Source organism: Narcine bancroftii, chromosome 6 (genome assembly GCF_036971445.1).
Source record: "Narcine bancroftii isolate sNarBan1 chromosome 6, sNarBan1.hap1, whole genome shotgun sequence".
Taxonomy (NCBI): Eukaryota; Metazoa; Chordata; class Chondrichthyes; order Torpediniformes; family Narcinidae; genus Narcine; species Narcine bancroftii.
Genome location: NC_091474.1, coordinates 43,918,065 through 43,936,555, shown reverse-complemented (window position 1 = coordinate 43,936,555; position 18,491 = coordinate 43,918,065).

The following is an 18,491-nucleotide window of genomic DNA, read 5'->3' as shown; positions in this document are numbered from 1 at the left end:
TATTTCACTTGTAAGCCTAATCTAAGATCAAATCATTTCTACTAGATTCTTCAGTGCAAAGTTATTGAAGCACCAGCGATCCTGGTTTAAATCTGCTATTGTCTGTGAGGAGCTTGGTACACTCCCTCTGACTGCATGGGTTTCCTCCCACATTCCAAAGGTGCACCGAGTTGGTTTATTGGTCACGGTGTATTTGGGCAGAACAGGTTCATGGGCCAGGAGGGCCTGTTTCTGTGTGTATCTCTAAATTAATCAGAAGAAATTTATGTTCCCATTAAAATAAATATCTAGATCCTCCCAACCTTTTTAAAAACCCTCTGTACAGGTCAAGATTAAGTAATGTTCCCTCATAATTCAGTGGTCCCAATCATTTTTGATGATCTCAATGTCTTTGAGGTGAAAATGTGATGCTTGGAACTGGGGATATCAGATGAGTCTGACCAAATTTTATGCATGTGTGAAACACAAATTTTATTCAGGCCCAATACAAGGTTGTCCAAATACACAGCATATCTATAAATATATAGATTAGAATGTTCTCTGTGTCCCACCTCCGTTTCTGCACGTATTTAAACATTTTTGATCTCCATTAAACTGCACTTTGAGAAGAACCACACAGTGTCTAATAGAATCCCTGAAAAGGCTGAAGTCCCTGTGATATCTGTCTCTGAGGTGACATCAGAGCATCACTCAAGAGGGTGAACCTTTACAAGGTGTCAGGCCCTGATGGCATACCTGGTAGGGTACTGAAAACTGTGCCAACCAACTAACCAGAGTGTTCAGGGACGTTTTCAAACTCCCACCTGCTTCAAAAGGGCATCAATCATCTTGGTACCCAAGAAAAGTAGCGTGAGCAGCCTCAACGACGACCGCCCAGTTGCACTAACATCTACTGTGATGAAATGTTTTGAGAGACTGGTCATGGCCAGAATTAACACATACGATCTGGTCCCACTGCAATTTACCTACCACAGCAGATACAATATTGCTGGCTCTCCACTCAGCTCAAACATCAATACATATGGCTGCTCGTCATCAACTGCAGCTCAGCCTTCAATACCATTATTCCCTCAGTGCTGGTCAAGAAGCTACAAACTCTGGGCCTCTATACCTCACTGCAACTGGACCCTTGACTTCCTCATCAGAAGAGCAGTCAGTACGAAACAACATCTCACTGATAATCAACATGGGTGCACCCCAAGGATGTGCGCTTACTCGTTATACAACCATGACTGTGGCCAGACAAAATTCCAATGTCATCTACAAGTTTGCCGATGACACCACAGTCGTCGGCAGAATCACTAATGGCAATGAGGAAGCATACAGGAGGGGGACAACAACCTTGTGCTCAATATCTGAAAAACCAAGTGATGATTGTAGACTTCAGGAGGAAGTCAGGAGACACGACCCAGTCTTCATCGAGGGCTCAGTAGTGGAGAGGGTCAAGATCTTCAGATTTCTGGGTGTCAACATCTCCAATTATCTGTCCTGGAGCCTCCACATTAATGCAATCACAAAGAAAGCTCATCAGTGGCTATACTTTGAGAGGTGTCTGAGGAGATTGGTATGGCTCGTAAGACTCTCAGGTGTACTGTGGAGAGTATTCTGGCTGGCTGCATCACTGGCTGGTATGGAGGCGCCAACTCTCAGGGGAAGAATAAACTCCAGAGGGTTGTTAACCCAGCCTGTTACATCACAGGCACCAGATTTCACTCCAACGAGGACATCTACATGAGGCGGTGTCTTAAAAAAGCAGCCTCTGTCCTCTGTCCTCAAAGACTCCCACCACCCAGGCCATGCCCTCTTCACTCTGCTACCATTGGGGCAGAAAAAGGTACAGGAGCCTAAAGACGAGCCCTCAGTGGCGCTTCTTCCCCGCTGCCATCACATTCCTGAATAATCAATGATGCATTGACAATGCCTTACTTTTCATGCACTTTTAAAAATATTATTGTTGTAAGTTGGCTATTTGTATGTTTGTACCGCGACGCTGCTGCAAAACACTGAATTTCATGACTTGTTCCTGACCATAAATTCTGATTCTTCAATCTTTTATGATGTGAATTGGATATTACTCTTGTAGCAAGGCCAAGCAAAACCAAGTGACTTCAGGAGGAAGTCAGGAGAACTCAAAGTGTGATGAAGTTTGACCAAAATTCCAAGAATGGCCAGTGATAGGCAATTCTGATGCACTGACTAGTTTCAGTGATGGCAGTAACCCTGTTAAAACACTTCTCTTCAGTGGTCACTCCTGCTCTTTCATTGTGAGAATTGTGAATCAGGTTGTGTATTTCAGAATGAAATTTGCTGTTTTGCGACAGCACCATAGTGCAAATATTCCTATAAACCACCTTACAACAATATTTTTTTAAAATAGTGCGTGAAAAGTAAGGCAGTGTCTGGTTCATTGAATTATTCAGGAATCTGGCGGCAGAGGGGAAGAAGCTGTCCTTGTGTCGCTGAATGTTCGTCTTTAGGCTCCTTGGGCTCAGATCCCTTGGTCACAGGATTTTAATAAAACACCGCTGGCTCCTTTAACAGGCCGTTTAAAACGTGTATAGAGCTGTCAGTCTGGGTGGTAGGACACAGCAGAGGAGCGCTGTTTCTCCGTCCCCGGGTCTGCACCAGCGCTGCCGACCCTGCCATTATTGCAGTTCTGGCAGTGACTCCATTTATTTGATGTATTTAATATGACAGTCATATTTCAAATATTATTTTTTTCTGACTGAAAAAGGACACTAATGTTTGTTTGCCTGTTCTTCCAGTGAAGTCGGAGCATTTTGCAGGCAGCACCCTCTTCTTTATAGAAGACAGCTTCAAAGGACTGACTGACTAGTTCAACCATATCCAGTACAGGGAGGAGTCACGTGATGGAGTAGTGGCCGGTCGGGGAACTCCAGCCCTCTCCGGAAAAGTTTAAAAAAAACCAGAGAAAACGCAAAGGAACAAAAACGAAAATTAAAATAAAGTGAAAGTAAAGGTGGGAAGAAAATGGCAACGAAGAAAGAAAAGTCGAAAGCAACGGGAAGAAGAGAAGAAGAAAAGACATCGGAAGAAGAAGGTGAAGGCCTTACCTGTCCAAGAAGGCCCGCTGTGGAGAGAGAAGCCCGCTCCCTCAGGTCAGTCAAAGTCCCGAGCTCGGGACTACAAAAATGGCTTGCGGAGCCAAGCAAAAGTGTGCAACCTTGCATTCGCAAAACAAAAAAAAACACTGACGGGAGGGGGGACCAGCTGAAGAGTCGATCTCCACAGCTGATAATGACAGCCACAACACAACAAGAGGAGAACATAGAAAATAATGAGAACAAGAAAGAAGAGAGTAAAAAGAAATCAAAGAAACAACAGATGACCAACCCAGAGGAAGAAGAAGAGGAAGAACACAGAGAAATGGAAGAAGAAGGGAAGGGCAAGACAATGGATATATTTTTTTTAAAGAATATATGGAATCAGTAAAAGAATGGCAATCACAAGAATTTAGTGAAATAAAAAGAAGAATAAACCATTTAGGACTGAGATGAGGAGGAATTTCTTTACCCAGAGGGTGGTGAATCTGTGGAATTCATTGCCACAGAGGGCAGTAGAGGCAGGTTCATTAAATATATTTAAGAGGGAATTAGATATATTTCTTCAGAATAAGGGTATTAAAGGTTACGGAGAGAAGGCGGGGACGGGGTACTGAACTTTAAGATCAGCCATGATCTCGTTGAATGGCGGAGCAGGCTCGAAGGGTCGAATGACTTACTCCTGCTCCTATCTTCTATGTTTCTGTTTCGATGTACAGAAGAAAAAATGAATAGATTAGAGATGGTCATGTCAGATATATGAAAAAGAATGGACAAGGTGGAAGAACGAGAAACAGCCGTAGAAATGGAAGTAGAGGACTTAAAAAAGAAATTAGAAGAATCTAATAAAAAAGTTAAAGAGACACAAGAGCTGTTAGCTCAGAAGATAGATATAATGGAAAATTATAATAGAAGAAATAATATAAAGATAGTGGGCCTTAAGGAAGATGAAGAAGGCAAGAATATGAGAGAATTTATAAAAGATTGGATCCCCAGGGTCCGAGGAAGACCAGAATTACAGGAAGAAATGGAAATAGAAAGGGTACAGAAAACATTAGCCCCTAAACCACAACCACAACAAAAACCAAGATCCATTTTAGTAAAATTCTAAGATATACAACAAGAGAAAATATATTGGAGAAAGCAATGAAGAAAATAAGAGAAGACAGATTAGCCGACTATGTACCAAAAATAGTAAATCTAGACCAAACTGGATTTATTAAAAAAAGACAAACAACAGACAATATTTGTAAATTTATTAACTTAATTCATGCAGTAGAAGGAAATAAAGCTCCAACAGTAGCGGTTGCTTTAGACGCAGAGAAGCCCTTTGACAGAGTAGAATGGAATTATTTATTCAAAGTACTACAAAAATTCAGTTCACCAGAGAAGTATATTAATTGGATTAAAGCATTATCTAAGGGGCCATTGGCGAAAGTGACAGTAAATGGATATATATCAAAACAATTTAACTTAAGCAGATCAACAAGGCAGGGATGCCCACTATCACCCTTATTGTTCGTGTTAGCTATAGAACCACTAGCAGAATTGATAAGAACAGAAAATAAAATAAAAGGGATAAAAATAAAAGACAAGGAATATAAAATCAGTTTATTTGCAGATGACGTTATAGTATACTTAACAGAACCAGAAATATCAATAAAAGAATTACATAAGAAATTGAAAGAATATGGAGAAGTGTCGGGATACAAGATTAACGCAAATAAAAGTGAAGCAATGCCAATTAATAATGCGGATTTCTCAAAATTTAAGAAAGAATCACCATTCAGATGGCAAATGCAAGCAATGCGATACCTAGGTATACAAATAAATAAAAACCTCAGCCATCTATATAAACTCAATTATTATCCAGTAATGAAAAAAATTACAAGACGACTTAGAGCTTTGGAAAGACTTACCACTAACACTAATAGGAAGGATAAACTGTATTAAAATGAACATTTTCCCAAGGATACAATACTTATTTCAGGCATTGCCAATACACTTGACAGAGAAATTCTTCAAGGAGTTAAAGAAAATAAAAAGGACATTTTTATGGAAAGGGGGAAACCGAGGATAGCATTAGATAAATTAAAAGAATGGTATAAACAAGGAGGCTTACAACTGCCAAACTTTAAAAATTATTATAGAGCCGCACAATTAAGATACCTATCAGATTTTTATCAAACAAGGGAAAAGCCAGATTGGACTAGATTAGAACTAGATAAAATAGGGGAGAAGATACCCGAACATATATTATATAAATGGGATGAAAAATTGGTACAACGTAGGAATTCTCCAGTATTACATCATCTGCTCAATATTTGGAAGAAGATTCATGTAGAAAGGAATAAAACAAATTACCAACTACCAAAACTAATACTGACGCAAAATCAGCTAATCCCTTTTACAATAGATAACCTTTCCTTTAGAGAATGGGAGAAAAAAGGGATCAAAAGAATAGAAAATTGCTTTTCGGGAAATAAATTATTATCCTTTGAACAAATAAAGGATAAATATAATATAACTCACGATACAGTGTTGGCATACTACCAACTGAAATCCTACTTGAAGGACAAATTGGGAAGTAGTCTGAGGTTACCAGAGGGAAGTAATTTTGAATATGTGATTACAGACACAATGATAATCAAAAAATTTATATCAAACATGTATATTAAACTACAAGAAAAGGAGAATGAGGAAACAAATGGTAAAACTAAACAAAAATGGGAACAAGATCTAAACATAAAGATAAAGAATGAAACATGGGAGAAGTTATGCTCAGGAACTATGAAAAATACAATAAATATGAGGTTACATATGATACAATATAACTGGATACACAGGCTATACATTACACCTCAAAAGTTAAATAAATGGGACCCAACAGTATCTGACAGATGTTGTTGTTGTAAAAAGGAAATGGGAACAACAATTCATGCAATCTGGACATGTGAGAAAGTGAAAACATTTTGGGAAGATCTAAACCAGATATTAAATAAAATCACAAAAAGCAATATACCAAAAAACCCAGAGATCTTCCTCCTAAGTAACATAAAAACAAAGAATTTGGACTTGATTTGGATGGTGCACAAAAAAGATTTGTTAGGATAGCCCTAGCTGTAGCAAAAAAATGTATTATGTCAGCCTGGAAATTAGAAGATAACTTGAGAATACATCAATGGTATATAGAAATGAATAAATGTATTCCATTAGAAAAAATAACATATCATTTAAGAAATAATATTACAATATTTGAACAAATATGGGAGCCATACATGAAACATAATAGAGAAAATCTACCGGGGACATCTACCACCTAAAATGACAGAAGGAGAAGAGAATGAAAAGAATTGACTCAGTGGAATTTCTTGTTTATTTTTATTGAATGACAACATTGTTTGACGGGTTTAATGTATCTTAGATTCTGAACTTTAAATGAATGGGAGGGGAGGTAGGGAGCGTGGGATGGGAAGAGAGAGGGGGGAGAAAACGACACTGTATATATTTGAAAAGGAAAATGTATGTATCTTGATCAATGTGGTTTATAGTGTGAAAAATAAAAAAATTTAAAAAAACCATATCCAGTACCTCCATGAGCCACTTCATTGCCAGTGGGATTGAAAGGGAGGTTTTGCTGCAAATCTACAGGGTACGGGTGAGACAGCACTTGGAATTCTAGTCTCCTGCCTTGAAAAAGGGATCTGCAATACACAAAAATTCTGGAGAAGCTCAGTAGGTCATGCAGTACTATAGGAAGTAAAGGGTAAGCAACATTTTGGGCACGAGCAAAAAAACAGACATGCAAATAAAAAAGTGGTGAGAGGAGAAAGGAAGGGGTGGGGGGGGAGCACAGGCTAAAAGGCAAGAAATTATAGGTGGGAGGGTAGAAGACCTGAAAAGTGATAAGGGGAGGAGATAACTGGAGAAGGAAAGTGATGGGGAGCTGGGGGAAAGGAGACAGAGGGATGGGAAAAGAGAAAGGCTGGGGGAGGGGTTAAACAGAAACTGGAGAAGTTGATGTTAATACCATCTGGCTGGAAAATGTCGAGATGAAATATAAGGTGGTGTTCCTCCAATTTGCAGGTAGCCTCAGTTTGGCAGGGTATGAGGCAATGAATAAACATGTTTGTGAGGGAATGGTGTGTGAAATTAAAATGATTGGCCACTGGAGAGAACAGAGCGAAGATACTCAACGAAACGATCTTCCAATCTGCGTCCAGTCTCTCTAATGTGGAGGAGTCCACAACGGCAGCATCTGATGGAGTAGATGACCCCCACAGATTTACAGGTGAAGTGTTGCTTCACTTTGAAGGACAGTTTGGGGCATGTGTAGTATTCCTTGCGGACACAATTGGTTTCTGGATCTTGGGTAGGAGGTAGAGAAGGAGTCTTCAGTGAGGGGGTGGGTGGTGGTGGAAATTCTGGTCAAAGAAGTAGGCATGGAGATGAAGATAACAGAAGTGTTTGACATCGTAGCATGTGCAGAACTCAAGATCCAATTTATTGTCATGTAATTAAAAACAATGTCATATTACCTGCTGTAAGGCAGACAGATTTGCCATCGGGAGAAATTACCTGAAGCACCTCTGTAGTGCACGTCGAAAGAATCAAAGTCTTTATTAACAAAAGACTGGAGCGTATCACATGTAGTCGACCAGTCCAGAATGATCTGGGTCTGGCGAGGAGCAACCCTTTAAGACCTGCCAGTAGGCGTGGCTACACTCTCAGCCAATCTTTTCTTTCTTCTTTGGCTTGGCTTCGCGGACGAAGATTTATGGAGGGGTATGTCCACGTCTGCTGCAGGCTTGTTGGTGACTGACAAGTCCGATGCGGGACAGGCAGGCACAGTTGTAGCGGTTGCAAGGGAAAATTGGTTGGTTGGGGTTGGGTGTTGGGTTTTTTCTCCTTTGTCTTTTGTCAGTGAGGTGGGCTCTGCGGTCTTCTTCAAAGGAGGTTGCTGCCCGCCGAACTGTGAGGCGCCAAGATGCATGGTTGGAGGCGATATCAGCCCACTGGTGGTGGTCAATGTGGCAGGCACCAAGAGATTTCTTTAAGCAGTCCTTGTACCTCTTCTTTGGTGCACCTCTGTCTCAGTGGCCAGTGGAGAGCTCGCCATATAACACGATCTTGGGAAAGTGATGGTCCTCCATTCTGGAGACGTGACCCACCCAGCGCACTTGGGTCTTCAGCAGCGTGGATTCGATGCTTGCGGACTCTGCCACCTCGAGTACTTCGATGTTGGTGATGAAGTCTCTCCAATGAATTTTGAGGATGGAGCGGAGACAGCACTGATGGAAGCGTTCTAAGAGCCGTAGGTGATGCCGGTAGAGGACCCATGATTCAGAGCCGAACAGGAGCGTGGGTATGACAACGGCTCTGTTCATGCTGATCTTTGTGTGTTTCTTCAGGTGGTTGTATTTCCAGACTCTTTTGTGTAGTCTTCCAAAGGCGCTATTTGCCTTGGCGAGTCTGTTGTCTATCTTGTTGTCGATCCTTGCATCAGATGAAATGGTGCAGCCGAGGTAGGTAAACTGGTTGACCGTTTTGAGTTCTGTGTGCCCGATGGAGATGTTGGGGGGCTGGTAGTCATGGTGGGGAGCTGGCTGATGGAGGACCTCAGTTTTCTTCAGGCTGACTTCCAGGCCAAACATTTTGGCATTTTCCGCAAAACAGGACATCATGCGCTGGAGAGCTGGCTCTGAATGGGCAACTAAAGCGGCATCGTCTGCAAAGAGTAGTTCACGGACAAGTTGCTCTTGTGTCTTGGTGTGAGCTTGCAGGTGCCTCAGATTGAGCATCATGCTGAAGAAGATAGTAAAGAGGGTTGGTGCAAGGACGTAGCCTTGCTTCACGCCGTTGTGAACGGAGAAGGGTTCGGAGAGCTCATTGCTGTATCTGACCCGACCTTGTTGGTTTTCGTGCAGTTGGATAACCATGTTGAGGAACTTTGGGGGGCATCCGAGGCGCTCTAGTATTTGCCAAAGCCCTTTCCTGCTCACGGTGTCAAAGGCTTTGGTGAGGTCAACAAAGGTGATGTAGAATCCTTTGTTTTGTTCTCTGCACTTTTCTTGGAGCTGTCTGAGGGCAAAGACCATGTCAGTAGTTCCTCTGTTTGTGCGAAAGCCACACTGTGATTCTGGGAGGACATTTTCGGCGACACTAGGTATTAGTCTATTAAGGAGAATCCTAGCGAAGATTTTGCCTGCAATGGAGAGCAGCGTGATTCCCCTGTAGTTTGAACAGTCTGATTTCTCGCCTTTGTTTTTGTACAGGGTGATGATGATGGCATCACGAAGGACCTGAGGCAGCTTTCCTTGGTCCCAGCAGAGCTTGAAAAACTCATGCAGTTTGGCATGCAGAGTTTTTCCGCCAGTCTTCCAGACCTCTGGGGGGTGGGGGGGGGGGATTCCATCCATACCTGCTGCTTTTCCACTTTTCAGTTGTTCAATTGCCTTATATGTCTCTTCCCGGGTAAGGACCTCATCCAGCTCTAGACTCAAGGGCTGTTGAGGGAGCTGGAGCAGGGCGGATTCTTGGACTGAGCGGTTGGCACTGAAAAGAGATTGGAAGTGTTCTGACCATTGATTGAGGATGGAGATCTTGTCGCTGAGGAGGACTTCGCCGTCTGAGCTGCGCAGAGGGCTTTGGAGTTGGGGTGAGGGGCCGTACACAGCCTTTAGTGTCTCATAAAAACCCCTGAAATCGCCAATGTCGGCGCTAAGCTGTGTTCTTTTGGCGAGGCTAGTCCACCACTCATTTTGGATCTCCTGGAGTTTGCGCTAAAGATGGCTGCATGCGAGACGGAAGGCTAATTTTTTCTATGGCCAGGAAGGCTTTGCAAGGTGAGACTGGTGGGCAGATCACTTCTTTGCCAGCAGCTCCTGGATTTCCTGGTTGTTTTCGTCAAACCAGTCCTTGTTTTTCCTGGAGGAGAAGCCCAGTACCTCTTCAGTGGATTGTAGTATGGCCGTTTTCAGCTGATCCCAGAGGGTTTCAGGAGACGTGTCCGTGAGGCAGTTTGCATCCTCGAGCTTTGCTTGGAGGTTTGCTGGAAGTTTCCTCTCACTTCATCTGACTGCAAGTTTCCAACATTGAACCTCTTTCTGGGGGCTCCACTGTTCTTGAACTTTGGCTTGAAGTGAAGGTTGAGCTTGCAGCGAACAAGCCGGTGGTCAGTATGGCATTCCGCGGTGGGCATGACCCTGGTGTGGAGCACATCTCGTTTGTCTCTTCCTCGCACCAGAATGTAGTCCAGGAGGTGCCAGTGTTTGGATCGGGGATGCATCCAGGTAGTCTTTAGGCTGTCTCTCTGCTGGAAAAGGGTGTTAGTAATGACAAGCCGCTGTTCTGCGCAGAGCTCCAACAGGAGGCGCCCATTGTCATTGCACTTGCCGACACCATGCTTGCCAAGGATTCCTGGCCAGGTTTCTGAGTCTTTGCCGACACAAGCGTTGAAGTCGCCAAGGATGACAACCTTTTCGGCTGTAGGGGTGCGTTGAATGAGGTTGCGAAGATCAGTGTAGAACTTGTCCTTTTCTGCTGGTTCCGCCTGGAGGGTTGGAGCATAGACACTGATGAGGGTGATGCCTCGCTTGTTTTGAAGAGGGAGTCGCATGGATATGATCCGGTCAGAGTGGCCTGTCGGGAGGTTTACGAGTTTGGAGGCAATGGAGTTCTTGACCAATCACGTCTTGACCAATTCTCAGCCAATCACAGCCATCTTATACTACAATATACGCATATATACATCGGTGAGAGAATCCGTACTATCACATTCACCCCTTCTTTGAGAATTGACCCTGGGATGAATGGAGGGGCTGTTAAAAAAAAAAGGAGGGGAGAGAAAAAGACTGGTGGAAGGTTAGGGGCTGTAATGGCCAGGGGGCCTGATCGCCCATCACGACCGCCATGGTGCTGGGATTGGGGCCGCGGCAGTCATGTCGCTGGCGGGATACTTGGGTGTGTACACCACCTCGTTCAATTCCCCAATGGCATTGTCGACAGGCTGGCCCGAGATGATGCCACTGCCACTGGTGGGGTGGTGCTGATCCCTCTGTTCAAGCACATGACCTAGGGGAAAAGGATGTGGAGGAGGTTGGGTTGGGAGTGATCCCGGGTCCGATCCAGCTTGGGCTAGGTCCCTTACTGAGACCATGTCCTCCCGCCTGTCCGGGTACTCACTGTATGCATAATGTGGGTTCACATGGAATAGCATCACCCGGTCAACCAAAGGGTCGTTCTTTGAGTACCGGACATGGTGTTGCAGGCGGACAGGTCCAGGAACCGTGATCCATGCCAGTGTGGTTGTTCCCAATTCAGATTTCCTCGGGAAAGAGAACATCCTTTCATGGGGAGTGGCGTTTGTCACAGTGCGTAGGAGAGAGCAGATGGAATGTAGGGTGCTAGTGAGAACTTCTTGCCAGTGAGCGGTGGTGAGGCCTTCGGACCAGAGGGAAAGTGTGACAGCTTTCCAGACGGTAGCATTCTCTCTTTCAACCTGCCCATTACCGCGTGGGTTACAGCTGGTGGTCCTGCTCGAAGCAATACCACGCTCCAGGAGGTACTGCCACAGGTCAGCGCTCATAAACGAGGACCCTCGATCACTGTGGATGTAACTGGGGTACCCGAAGATGGCGAAGATGCTGTGCAAGGCCTCTATGACTGAGGAGGCAGTCGTGTCAGAGTAGGGCACAGCGACCAGGAAGCAAGAATACTTGTTGATCACTGTTATGGTTGGTTGACGGTAGGGGCCCCTTGAAGTCCACACTTAGACATTCAAATGGCTGGGTGGCTTTGATGACATGGGTGTTCTCCGGGTGGAAGAAGTGGGGCTTGCTTGCATTCAGTGCACACCGAGCAGGCTCGGGTCATGGAGCAAGTCTCCTCAACCGTGTAGGGCAGGTTGCGGGTCTTAACGAAGTGCGCAAACCTAGTGACCCCCCAGATGACAGAGCTCCTTGTGGAGTCTCTGCAGCCTGTCCAGTTGTATGTGGGCGCAAGTCCCCCTGGAGAGTGTGTCTGGCGGGTCGTTGACCTTACCAGACTGGTACAGTATGTCATAATTGAAGGTGGAGAGTTTGATTCTCCACCTAGCAATCTTGTCGTTCTTGATCTTACCTCGCTGGGTGCTGCTAAACATGAATGAGACCTCACGTTGGTTGGTCAGCAGTGTAAAGCACCTGCCAGTGAGGTAGTGCTTCCAACGACATACCGCTTCGACTATGGCCTGGGCCTCCTTCTCGACAGAGGAGTGTCAGCTCTCTGGGCCCTGGAGGGTCCTGGAGAAGAAGGTTACCAGGCGGCCGGCCTGGTTCAAGGTGGGTGCCAGTGCAAAATCGGATGCATCACTCTCTACTTGGAACGGAATTGACTCGTTGATGGCGCGCAGCGTTGCAGTGGCGATGTCCGATTTGATGCAGTCGAAGGCTGTTCTGGCTTCAGTTGACAGGGGGAAGGAGGTGGTCTTGATAAATGGCCGTGCCTTGTCGGCATAGTGTGGAACCCATTAGGCATAGTACGAAAAGAAGCCCAGGCAGCGTATGAGTCCCTTTTGGGTGTGGGGGGAGGGGTGGCAGGTCCATGAAAGGATGCATGCGGCCAGGGTCCAGCATTACCACCCCATTCCCCACAACGCAGCCCAGAATTGCGAGCTGAGTGGTCCGGAAGACACACTTGTCGAAATTGTAGGTCAAGTGCAGCCGAGTTGCAGTCTGAAAAAATTTCTCAAGGTCGGCATCATGATCCTCTGTGTCATGGACGCAGATGGTGACATTGTCCAGATACAGGAAAATAGCAGTCAGCCCGTTCTGGTCTCCCATCCGGTCCATTTCCTGCTGGAAGACTGCGACGCCATTTATGACCCCAAAGGGTACCCTGAGGAAATGATACAGCTGCCTATTCGCTTCGAAGGCCGTGAAAGGTCGGTCTTCTGGGCAGATCGGGAGCTGGTGATAGGCCAAACATAGGTCAATGGTGGAGAACGGTATTGGGTGATCTTATTCACCACATCTATGATCCGTGGGAGGGGGTACGCATCCAGAAGCGTGAAGCTGTTGACTGTCTGGCTGTAGTAAACCACCATACGCAGATTCTACCCATTTTTAACAACCACCACCTGAGCCCGCCAGGGACTTGAGCTAGGTTCGATAATGCCCTCATCCAACAGTCTGCACACCTCACTTGTGTTGAATTTCCTGTCTTCGTAATTATACTGCCGGCTTTTGATGGCCACTGGTTTCCAGCCAGGGGTGAGGTTTACGAGTGCTGGACGAGTGACCTGGAGGGTGGAGAGGCTACAAGTGAAGCACCGGGGTGCGGGGGCTGGTGGTGTGGGCTGTTGCTGGCAGGAGGCCTCTGGGGTGGAGTGGTTACAGATAGAGAATGGGGAGCGGGGCCCCCCAAAGTGCAGGGAAACAGATTGGAACTGGCACTAAAAATCCAATCCCAGCAATATAGGTGCGCACAGTTGAGAGAGGACTAACAGTTTAAAATCGGTAAATGTGATGCCCTGAACTTTCAGGGTCACCACACAATATCCCTTTACCCCAGTCAAGTGCAATCGGGTCGCCAATGAAATCTTCTGGTCAGTGGGGAGAATGACCAGTCAGCAATGTTGGACCAGGTCTGGACGGATAAAACTGTTTTTTTTTTTCTAATTCTTTATTTATTGCACTATGAACCATATCAACCAGTATATTTACAGGTGCATCTCTTTTAATATTCATAGTGACATTTTCTCTTTTTTTTCCCCCATCCCTCTCTTCCCCCTTCCCACCCCCCCTCCAAAAACAGTAAATTTTGGACATATAAAATACAATAAAACAGTATCTTTATACAAAAGGAATACAAACAAAAAAAACGTATCATCTACTTATACACATTAAATCCGATCATGTTTATCTTCTTATCATTTTAGGTGGTGGTGGTGGTCCGAGGCCTGCTCTTTCTGTTATGTTCTATATACGGTTCCCAGGTTCTCTCAAACACTGCAACTCTGTCTTTTAAATTATATGTGATTTTTTTTTCCAATGGGATGCACTTAAACTTGGTTATATATTCCATTAATGTTTATAGTCATATAGTCCAACGTGGACATCTTATATCTTTATTTTCACTTCTTTTCCGCCTCTTCACCACCTCCATCCTTTTTTTTCATTACTAACTTTTCCATTTTAATCTCAATATTTGACAATGCATTTAAGACATGAAATACCCCAACAATCCCGACAAGCAATAACCCTTTTACCCCAAATGAACCTCCCCTCCTTGGATTGCCTCCTGTCCCTTGACAGCAACCACAACTCCCCTTTCCATTCGGTTTGCGAACTTACTCGCAAGCGTCAACCGATTTCGCAGTGACCATTATTCTCCCACCCCCAGAGAACACTATTTTCCTATACATATAACAAAGCTCTCTGTTTTTTCCCTTCTTCCCCTATTCTTATCCATCTTTAAATCTTTATATATATACATTATCTTTACTTTATATTTTTACATGTTTTTGTATATGTTCTTGCCGGTCTTCCTTCTTGTCACTCCTCCTCCTCTCTTCTCCTGTCCTGCAAATTCTTGGGCTTTCTTCGGGTCTGAGAACAGTCTGTTCCGTTCCCCAGGAATAAATACTTTGAGTACTGTTGGATGTCTTAATATAAACTTATGACCTTTCTTCCATAAGATTGTTTTCGCCGTGTTGAATTCCTTCCTTTTCTTTAAAAGTTCGAAGCTTTAAGTCCGGGTAAAAAAATATTTTTTGTCCCTTATATTCCAACAGCTTATTGTCTTCTCTAATCTTCTTTCTTGCTTGTTCCAGTATGTTTTCTCTTGTCATATATCTTAGAAATTTTGCCAATATGGATCTTGGTTTTTGCTGTGGTGGCGGTTTTGGTACTAGCGCTCTATGCGCCCTTTCGATTTCTATTTCTTCATGTGAACCTGTTGTTCCCAGCACCTTTGGGATCCATCCTTTTATAAATTCCTTCACATCTGACCCTTCTTTGCCTTCTTTCAGGCCCACTATTTTTATGTTGTTTCACCTACTGTAGTTTTCCAATACATCAATTTTTTGTGACAATAAATCTTGTCTCTTTAATTTTTTTTCACTCTCTTCCAACTTCCCTCTTAAATCATTTATCTCCATTTATACAGCAGCTTCTCATTCCTCCACATTTTCTACTCTTTTCCCTATTTCAGTCATGACCAACTCTAAGCTTTACATTCTGTCTTCAGCTCTTTTCATTTTTCTTTTGATTGAACTAAATTCTAATGATAGCCATTTTTTTAATGACCTAATTTGTTCTTCGAAAAAGGCTTTATCTAAACTTTGTCCTTCTATTTTACCTTCTTCTTTCCTTTGAAATTCTTGTTCTTCTTCCTCCTTCTTCTGTGTCTGTATCTATGTCTGTGTCTTCTTCTCTTCTCTGTATCTGTATATCTTCATCCTTCTCTGGTGAGCTGCTTCTGTATCCTTGCTGCAGGTCGACCCGCTGCTGGGTCTCCTGCTGCAGGTCATCCCCCTGTCGGTCGCCCCGTTGCCGCTCACCCTCTTCCAACCCTTTGTTCTCTTTCTCACCACTCTTCTTTTCTTCTTTCTTGTTTAATTCCCCCAGCCGAATGCCCCGATACTGGGCGTCTCTCAGCTGGCCGCACCTCAGCTGAGTCCCCCTCCTGTCAGCTTTAACCTTTTCTTTTACTTGTGCACTGTGCATGCGTAACTCTTCACGCATGTCCAGTTGCGCACCTCTTCTTGGCTCTGAGAGTCATTTTAGGAGTCCGCTGGTAGGGAGGACACCGCTCCTCTGGGGACTCACCAACATCGGAGATCGGCCACTCCTCTCCACGGTGGCTCTCTGCTCCGACGTGCAGGTAAGGCCTTCTTCTTTCTTCTCCAGTGATTTTCCTTCTTCCCTTTTCTCTGTTATTCTTACTTTTTCTCTTTTGGGTCCCATCTTCTGTCTCTTCTCTGTAACTTTCTCTTTCTCTTCCTGTATTTTATGTTTATTGAGCTCTGCTCTTTCACACTTTTTTTTCCTTTTCTCTGGAGAGGGCTGTTTCCACCTGATCAGCCACTACTCCATCTCGTGACTCCCCCATAAAACTCTCAGTTGACCCCGAGTCAAATAAGCAATTAGTACAGTGTCCGTGCACTTTAATCAATCCCATCGCTTTTGTGAGGGGATGGAGGCAGTCCTGGTCCAGAGCCACTGATGCAGCAACCTGTGCTGGGGACTGTGGAGTCTTGCGTGATGACATCATGCAGCATCGGATCTGAAGTGCACTACGTGTGCGTGGTGATGTCACTGGAGCAGTAGGTGGCGAATGGCTGGGGCTGCTGCTTGCAGCTGGCTGGGGCTGTCGGGCTGCCAACGGTAAGTGCTGGGAGCCACTGCTTGCAGTCGGCGGTGGGATGGTCAGTTGGGCAGTCATTGGCGGTAGTGGCAGTGGGTACTGGGTCGATAGTGTCAGTAGCGGCAACAGGTACCTGGTCGATGGCAGCGGTGGGTAACTGGGCGGTAGCAGCAGGTACCTGGTCGGTGGCAGCAGTCGCAGAAGTCAGGGCTGGGATTGGAGCTGGGGCGATCATCACGGAGTCGGAGCTGAGGCGACCGTCACTGAGGTTGGAGCTGGAGCTGGGACGGCCGGCACTTGAGTCGAAGGTGGGGCGGCCGTTATCGGGGCCAGGGCCTGGGCGGCTGATGCTTCGTGTGGGGGGTCGAAGCGGGCCAATGTCATCGTGGCGATGGTGGAGTGTCCCTTCCGCGCATGGTGCCTGCACCGTGATGTCAGGCGCTGCCGCGCAATCAAGCCCTTCGCTCTAATTGGATGAGAGCTCTGATGAAGAGAAGTTTGAATGAGGGGTTTAGTGGTTGGGCCTCACACAAGGCACTGTGTTTGGCGGTGGCCATTTTGGAGCGACAGACTACAGCAAAGGGGCCGTTTTTAAGGCACTTCTGGCACCTGGCTTTCGTTACAGGACACTGGGACCTGCTGTGCTTTTCCCTCCCGCAGAAGTAGCACTTCGGGGTCGCATCAGGCTGGGTAGCAGTGCAGCCAGGCCATCGGAGGTCCATGGGGTAGTCGGGTTAAGAGCAGGCATCCTGCTCACTTCATAACATGGGGTCCTGCCCTGAGAGTAAAGCGTCCATACTTAAGATCGCAGCCTCCATCGTCTCTGTGATCTGGGTCGCATCCTCTAGGTTTTCTTCCCCGTGCTCTAGCAGGCGCTGCCTCTCCTCATTCGATCGGACCCCGGCCATCTCGAGTGAGATCGTCGGTGATCTCAGCTGCAGTTCTGTCTGTGCAGGCACAGGCTCTGCCCAGTAACCTTAGTGCTTGGAGGTAAGCTCTACAGGACTCACCGGGCAGTTGCCTCCTGGTCACTAACTTGTACCACTCATAGAGTTCTTTCAGCACCTTCATGGCTGCTGTGTAGGTGGCTGCATCCTGGATGCTCTCATAGACCCTCAATAGGCATCAATGCCAGCAGTCGATGGTCGTTCTCCTCCACGGCAGGGTCAGAGAGCTGTAGGTAAGCCTTGAAACACCTCACCAAGTGTTTGAAGTCATAACCGAATAACCGAGTGGTCTGAGGATTTGCCTCCAGCGCTCCTGCAGCCTCCGCAGCCACTCAGAGTCTGGTCCAAACCATCGGCAACCCAAGCTCATGATCTGAACCTCCAATATGATTAGGAACCCTGTAGAGGTGTGGGCAAATAGGGATGAAGGTGAGGCCTCTCCTGAGGAACGACTGTTTCGTGTTAGAGAGGGGAAGGTCAGAGGTTATAGTGAAGATCCGGGAGGCGGTGCAGAGCATGTTCACCAGATGGTTCCAGAGTTGAGGCATTTAGCTGATGAGGAGAGATCGAGTTGCTTGAGACTATGGATCAGGTATAAAAGATGAAAAAAAAATAGCTATAATTGAAATAGGTTGTCTCCACTGCCAGGTGAAATTTAGAACTAGGGGACATAGCTTCAATATTCAGGGGGAGTAGATTTAAGCCAGAGCTGAGGAAGAAACTGGTGGATCTGTGGAATTCTCTGGCCAAGGAAGGAGTGGTCTCTACCTCATTACTACTTTGGACACTCATTTGAAGAATAAAGGGAGTTGAGGGTTATGGGCAACAGGCGGGTAGGTGGAGGTCTCCACGGCCAATGAACCATGATCTTATCGAATGGTAGAACGGGCTCGATGGGCCGCGTGGCCGATTCCTGCTTCTGTTCTCACATGGACGGACCACTCTGACATTGTTGGATGACATTGGCTCTCCTTCCGGATTTAGTGCGGAACACGTCATCTGGATACTTCTAATATCGCTCTCCGATTGGTTGATTCATTACTTCTCCATAATAGTCTGCAGTTGATTGGCCGTTCCACCACGGCTGTTGCATTACAATTGGTCACTGTTGACCACACTTGCTTTTCTATTGGTC